Here is a 7,529-nt window from a genome sequence, read left to right on the forward strand (position 1 = left end):
AGGACAACGGAATGGATCGCCATGCAGCGACCCAAAGGAAACGACTCCGAAAAAGAGGAAACGAGCGGTGTTCTGGTCAGACTCGAAAAAGGGCACATCATGCACCACTCCCCAGCATTCTTCTTGCCCAATGCTCCAGTCTCTTGACAACAAGGTTGATGAAATCCGAGCAAGGGTAGCATTCAGAGGACATCAGAGACTGCAACGTTCTCTGCTTCACGGAAACATGGCTTACTGGGAAGACGCTATCCCGATGCGGTGCAGCCAACGGGTTTCTCCACGCATCGCGCCCGACAGAAACAAACATCTTTCTGGTAAGAAGAGTGGCGGGGCGTATGCCTCATGACTAACGAGACATGGTGTGATGAAACATACAGGAACTCAAATCCTTCTGTTCACCTGATTTAGAATTCTCACAATCAAATGTCGACGCATTATCTTCCAAGAAGATTCTCCTCGATTATAATCACAGGCGTATATATCCCCCAAGCAGACACATCGATGGCTCTGAGCGAACTTTATTTAACTCTTTTGCAAACTGGAAACCATTTATCCGGAGGCTGCATTCATTGTAGCTGGGGATTTTAACAAAGCTAATCTAAACAAGACTCTAATTTTATCAGCATATCGATTGCGCAACCAGGGGTGGTAAAACCTTGGATCATTGTTACTCACAACTTCCTTGACGCATATAAGGCCCTGCCCCGCCCCCTTTCGGGAAAGCTGACCCACGACTCCATTTTGCTGATCCCTGCCTACAGGCAGAAACTAAAACAAGAGGCTCCCACGCTGAGGTCTGTCCAACGCTGGTCAGACCAAGCTGACTCCACACTCAAGACTGCTTCCATCACGTGGACTGGGACATGTTTCGTATTGCGTCAGATGGAAATATTGGCGAATGCTGATTCGGTGTGCGAGTTCATTAGAACGTGCGTCGAAGATGTCGTTCCCATAGCGATAAAAACATTCCCAAACCAGAAACCCCGTGGATTGATGGCAGCATTAGCGTGAAACTGAAAAGCGCCGAACCACTGCTTTTTAATCAGGGCAAGGTGTCTGGTAACATGTCGAATATAAACAATGCAGCTATTCCCTCCATAAAGGCTATTAAACAAGCTAAGCGTCAGTACAGAGACAAAGTGGAATCTCAATTCAATGGCTCAGACACAAGACGCATGTGGCAGGGTCTACAGTCAATCACGGACTACAAGAAGAAACCCAGCCCAGTCACGGACCAGGATGTCTTGCTCCCAGGCAGACTAAATAACTTTTTTGCCCGCTTTGAGGACAATACAGTGCCACTGACACGGCCTGCAACGAAAACATGCGGTCGGTCTCTCCTTCACTGCAGCTGAGGTGAGTAAGACATTTAAACGTGTTAACCCTCGCAGTAGGTCTACCCATCAGTCAGACAGGGTGGTAGTAGTTATACCCATCAGTCAGACAGGGTGGTAGTAGGTCTACCCATCAGTCAGACAGGGTGGTAGTAGTTCTACCCATCAGTCAGACAGGGTGGTAGTAGGTCTACCCATCAGTCAGACAGGGTGGTAGTAGTTATACCCATCAGTCAGACAGGGTGGTAGTAGTTCTACCCATCAGTCAGACAGGGTGGTTAGTTATACCCATCAGTCAGACAGGGTGGTAGTAGGTCTACCCATCAGTCAGACAGGGTGGTAGTAGGTCTACCCATCAGTCAGACAGGGTGGTAGTAGTTCTACCCATCAGTCAGACAGGGTGGTAGTAGTTATACCCATCAGTCAGACAGGGTGGTAGTAGTTATACCCATCAGTCAGACAGGGTGGTAGTAGTTATACCCATCAGTCAGACAGGGTGGTAGTAGGTCTACCCATCAGTCAGACAGGGTGGTAGTAGGTCTACCCATCAGTCAGACAGGGTGGTAGTAGGTCTACCCATCAGTCAGACAGGGTGGTAGTAGTTCTACCCATCAGTCAGACAGGGTGGTAGTAGTTCTACCCATCAGTCAGACAGGGTGGTAGTAGTTCTACCCATCAGTCAGACAGGGTGGTAGTAGTTATACCCATCAGTCAGACAGGGTGGTAGTAGTTATACCCATCAGTCAGACAGGGTGGTAGTAGTTCTACCCATGTTTACGTGCTGCTGTGAGGTTTGTTGCTAACATTACTTTGCTAACTGCCAACTTTACGCTTTTTACTTTATAATTACCGTTTTATATTTTTATTTTTTCCACTCGCTCAACTTTTTTTTCATTCAACTTTTTCACTCAGGACGCTTTATCTGGACGTGGTTCGTCAGGACCTCCACCAGCCGAAGCTAAGTAGTACATTAACATGATGCTTTATCTGGACGTGGTTTGTCAGGCCCCCCACCAGCCGAAGCTAAGTAGTAACATTAACATGATGCTTTATCTGGACGTGGTTCGGAAGCTAAGTAGTAACATTAACATGATGCTTTATCTGGACGTGGTTCGGAAGCTAAGTAGTAACATTAACATGATGCTTTATCTGGACGTGGTTCGCCAGGACCTCCACCAGCCGAAGCTAAGTAGTAACATTAACATGATGCCTTTTAATTGCAGTCGCTGTACTCGTAATATACAGGAGAACGATCGCCTTATGGCGAGGATAGCTGTGCTACAAGCCCAGCTTCAGACGCAATCGTTAGGCAAGGGTAATTTCAGTGTGTGAAAGGATGAAACAGCGTCTGTGCCACCAGTAAGTACAGATAGTTGTAGAAATCTTCTCGCAGCCGGACAACTTTCTCATGGTTTCTGGAGGGAAATGCTGTATCGGTGTTGCTCATTCAGCAGACATAAACTTTCAACCGGTTCTCCTCATTAAGCAACGGGTCGGTTCTGAGATGCCGAGCCTTCTCTGGTCTCTACTCCTCCCATTACGGAGTCTGAGAGGCCGAGCCTTCTCTGGTCTCTACTCCTCCCGTTACGGGGTCTGAGATGCCGAGCCTTCTCTGGTCTCTACTCCTCCCGTTACGGGGTCTGAGATGCCGAGCCTTCTCTGGTCTCTACTCCTCCCATTACGGTGTCAGAGGCCGAGCCTTCTCTGGTCTCTACTCCTCCCGTTACGGGGTCTGAGATGCCGAGCCTTCTCTGGTCTCTACTCCTCCCATTACGGAGTCTGAGATGCCGAGCCTTCTCTGGTCTCTACTCCTCCCGTTACGGGGTCTGAGATGCCGAGCCTTCTCTGGTCTCTACTCCTCCCATTACGGAGTCTGAGATGCCGAGCCTTCTCTGGTCTCTACTCCTCCCATTACGGGGTCTGAGATGCCGAGCCTTCTCTGGTCTCTACTCCTCCCATTACGGGGTCTGAGATGCCGAGCCTTCTCTGGTCTCTACTCCTCCCATTACGGAGTCTGAGACCTCGAAGCTTCCCACCACTAGCTCTGACAAATTGAAAACCCTAGTCATTTGCGACTCCATTACTCTCAATATTAGACTTAAAACGAATAATCCAGCGATCATACACTGTTTACCAGGGGGCAGGGCTACCGACGTTAAGGCTAATCTGAAGATGGTGCTGGCTAAAGCTAAAACTGGCAAGTATACAGATATTGTTATCACGTCGGCTGCTTGATGTTAGGATGAAACAGTCAGAGGTCACCAAGTACAACATAGCTTCAGCGTGTAAACCAGCTAGAAAGATGTGTCGGCATCGAGTAATTGTCTCTAGCCTCGAGATTATAAAGGGAAGTGATGAAACTCTAGGTCATAGCAACCAAGTAAACGGTTGGCTGACATACCAAAGAGATAAGTTGCCCGGGTGGTTTTACTCTTTCACAGGACTCACCCACAAACAGGACCAAGCCTCTGACCTGCTGAGGGTGACGGACTCCATCCCTAGCTAGAGGGGTGCTCTCATCTTATCTACCAACATAGACAGGGCTCCTAACTCCTCTAGCTCCACAATGAGATAGCCAGCCTGCCAGCTTAGTGGAGTCTGCCACCAGCACAGTCAGTGTAGTCAGCTCAGCTATCCCCATTGAGACCGTGTCTGTGCCTCGACCTAGGTTGGGCAAATCTAAACATGGTGGTGTTCGCTTTAGCAGACTCACTAGGATAAAGACCTCCTCCATTCCTGTCATTATTGAAAGAGATTGTGATACCTCACATCTCAAAATAGGGCTACTTAATGTTAGATCCCTCACTTCCAAGGCAGTTATAGTCAATGAACTAATCACTGATCATAATCTTGATGTGATTGGCCTGACTGAAACATGGCTTAAGCCTGATGAATTTGCTGTGTTAAATGAGGCCTCACCTCCTGGTTACACTAGTGACCATACCCCAGACGCATCCCACAAAGGTGGAGGTGTTAAATGAGGCCTCACCTCCTGGTTACACTAGTGACCATACCCCAGACGCATCCCACAAAGGTGGAGGTGTTAAATGAGGCCTCACCTCCTGGTTACACTAGTGACCATACCCCAGACGCATCCCACAAAGGCGGAGGTGTTAAATGAGGCCTCACCTCCTGGTTACACTAGTGACCATACCCCAGACGCATCCCACAAAGGCGGAGGTGTTAAATGAGGCCTCACCTCCTGGTTACACTAGTGACCATACCCCAGACGCATCCCACAAAGGTGGAGGTGTTAAATGAGGCCTCACCTCCTGGTTACACTAGTGACCATATCCCCAGACGCATCCCACAAAGGTGGAGGTGTTAAATGAGGCCTCACCTCCTGGTTACACAAGTGACCATATCCCCCACAAATCCAGCAGGTGGAGGTGTTAAATGAGCCTCACCTCCTGGTTACACTCAGTGACCATACCCCAGACGCATCCTACAAAGGTGGAGGTAGAATGAGTCCTCACCTCCTGGTTACACTAGTGACTATACTCTCAGACGATCCACAAAGGTGGAGGTGTTAAATGAGTCCTCACCTCCCACACTAGGAAGGACTATACCTCAGACGCATCCTTAATAAAGGTGGAGGTGTTAAATGAGTCCTCACTTCTGGTTACACTAGTGACCATACCCCAGACGCATCCATACAAAAGGTGGAGGTGTTAAATGAGTCCTCACCTCTCCTGGTTACACTAGTGACCATACTTCCCCAGACGCATCCCACAAAGGTGGAGGTGTTAAATGAGTCCTCACCTCCTGGTTACACTAGTGACCATACCTCAGACGAATCCCACAAAGGTGGAGGTGTTAAATGAGGCCTCACCTCCTGGTTACACAAGTGATCATATCCCAGACGCATCCAGCAGGTGGAGGTGTTAAATGAGTCCTCACCTCCTGGTTACACTAGTGACCATATCCCAGACCGGTGGGATCCAGGTTACAGGACCATACCCCAGGATCCCACAAAGGCGGAGGTGTAAATGAGGCCTCACCTCCTGGTTACACAAGTGATCATATCCCCCGCGCATCCAGCAGGTGGAGGTGTTAAATGAGGCCTCACCTCCTGGTTACACAAGTGATCATATCCCCCGCGCATCCAGCAGGTGGAGGTGTTAAATGAGGCCTCACCTCCTGGTTACACAAGTGATCATATCCCCCGCGCATCCAGCAGGTGGAGGTGTTAAATGAGGCCTCACCTCCTGGTTACACTAGTGACCATACCCCAGACGCATCCCACAAAGGTGGAGGTGTTAAATGAGGCCTCACCTCCTGGTTACACTAGTGACCATACCCCAGACGCATCCCACAAAGGCGGAGGTGTTGCTAACATTTACGATAGCAAATTTCAATTTACAAAAAAAAAAGACTGTGTTTTCATCTTTTGAGCTTCCAGTCATGAAATCTATGCAGCTCAACTCAATCACTTTTTATAGCTACTGTTTACAGGCCTCCTGGGTCGTATACAGCGTTTCTCACTGAGTTCCCTGAATTCCTATCGGACCTTGTAGTCATAGCAGATAATATTCAAATTTTTGGTGAGTTTAAAATTCACATAGAAAAGTCCACAGACCCACTCCAAAAGGCTTTGGGAGCCATCGTCGACTCAGTGGGTTTTGTCCAACATGTCTCTGGACCCACTCACTGTCACAGTCATACGCTGGACCTAGTTTTGTCCCGTGGAATAAATGTTGTGGATCTTAATGTTTTTCCTCATAATCCTGGACTATCGGACGACCATTTTATTACGTTTGCAATTGCAACAAATAATCTGCTCAGACCCCAAACAAGGATCATCAAAAGCTGTGCTATAAATTCTCAAACAACCCAAAGATTCCTTGATGCCCTTCCAGACTCCCTCTGCCTACCCAAGGACGTCAGAGGACAAAAATCAGTTAACCACCAAACTGAGGAATTCAATTTAACCTTGCGCAATACCCTAGATGCAGTCGCAACCCTAAAAACAAAAAACATTTGTCAGAAGAAACTAGCTCCCTGGTACACAGAAAATACCCGAGCTCTGAAGCAAGCTTCCAGAAAATTGGAACGGAAATGGCGCCACACCAAACTGGAAGTCTACCGACTAGCTTGGAAAGACAGTACCGTGCAGTATCGAAGAGCCCTCACTGCTGCTACACCAAACTGGAAGTCTTCCGACTAGCTTGGAAAGACAGTACCGTGCAGTATCGAAGAGCCCTCACTGCTGCTACACCAAACTGGAAGTCTTCCGACTAGCTTGGAAAGACAGTACCGTGCAGTACCGAAGAGCCCTTACTGCTGCTACACCAAACTGGAAGTCTTCCGACTAGCTTGGAAAGACAGTACCGTGCAGTATCGAAGAGCCCTCACTGCTGCTACACCAAACTGGAAGTCTTCCGACTAGCTTGGAAAGACAGTACCGTGCAGTATCGAAGAGCCCTCACTGCTGCTACACCAAACTGGAAGTCTTCCGACTAGCTTGGAAAGACAGTACCGTGCAGTACCGAAGAGCCCTTACTGCTGCTACACCAAACTGGAAGTCTTCCGACTAGCTTGGAAAGACAGTACCGTGCAGTATCGAAGAGCCCTCACTGCTGCTACACCAAACTGGAAGTCTTCCGACTAGCTTGGAAAGACAGTACCGTGCAGTATCGAAGAGCCCTCACTGCTGCTACACCAAACTGGAAGTCTTCCGACTAGCTTGGAAAGACAGTACCGTGCAGTATCGAAGAGCCCTCACTGCTGCTACACCAAACTGGAAGTCTTCCGACTAGCTTGGAAAGACAGTACCGTGCAGTATCGAAGAGCCCTCACTGCTGCTACACCAAACTGGAAGTCTTCCGACTAGCTTGGAAAGACAGTACCGTGCAGTATCGAAGAGCCCTTACTGCTGCTACACCAAACTGGAAGTCTACCGACTAGCTTGGAAAGACAGTACCGTGCAGTATCGAAGAGCCCTCACTGCTGCTACACCAAACTGGAAGTCTTCCGACTAGCTTGGAAAGACAGTACCGTGCAGTATCGAAGAGCCCTTACTGCTGCTACACCAAACTGGAAGTCTTCCGACTAGCTTGGAAAGACAGTACCGTGCAGTATCGAAGAGCCCTCACTGCTGCTACACCAAACTGGAAGTCTTCCTACTACTGGACCCTATTCCCACTAAACTACTGAAAGAGCTGCTTCCTGTGCTCAGCCCTCCTGTGTTGAACA

Source organism: Oncorhynchus nerka, linkage group LG8 (assembly GCF_034236695.1).
Source record: "Oncorhynchus nerka isolate Pitt River linkage group LG8, Oner_Uvic_2.0, whole genome shotgun sequence".
NCBI classification, from domain to species: domain Eukaryota; kingdom Metazoa; phylum Chordata; class Actinopteri; order Salmoniformes; family Salmonidae; genus Oncorhynchus; species Oncorhynchus nerka.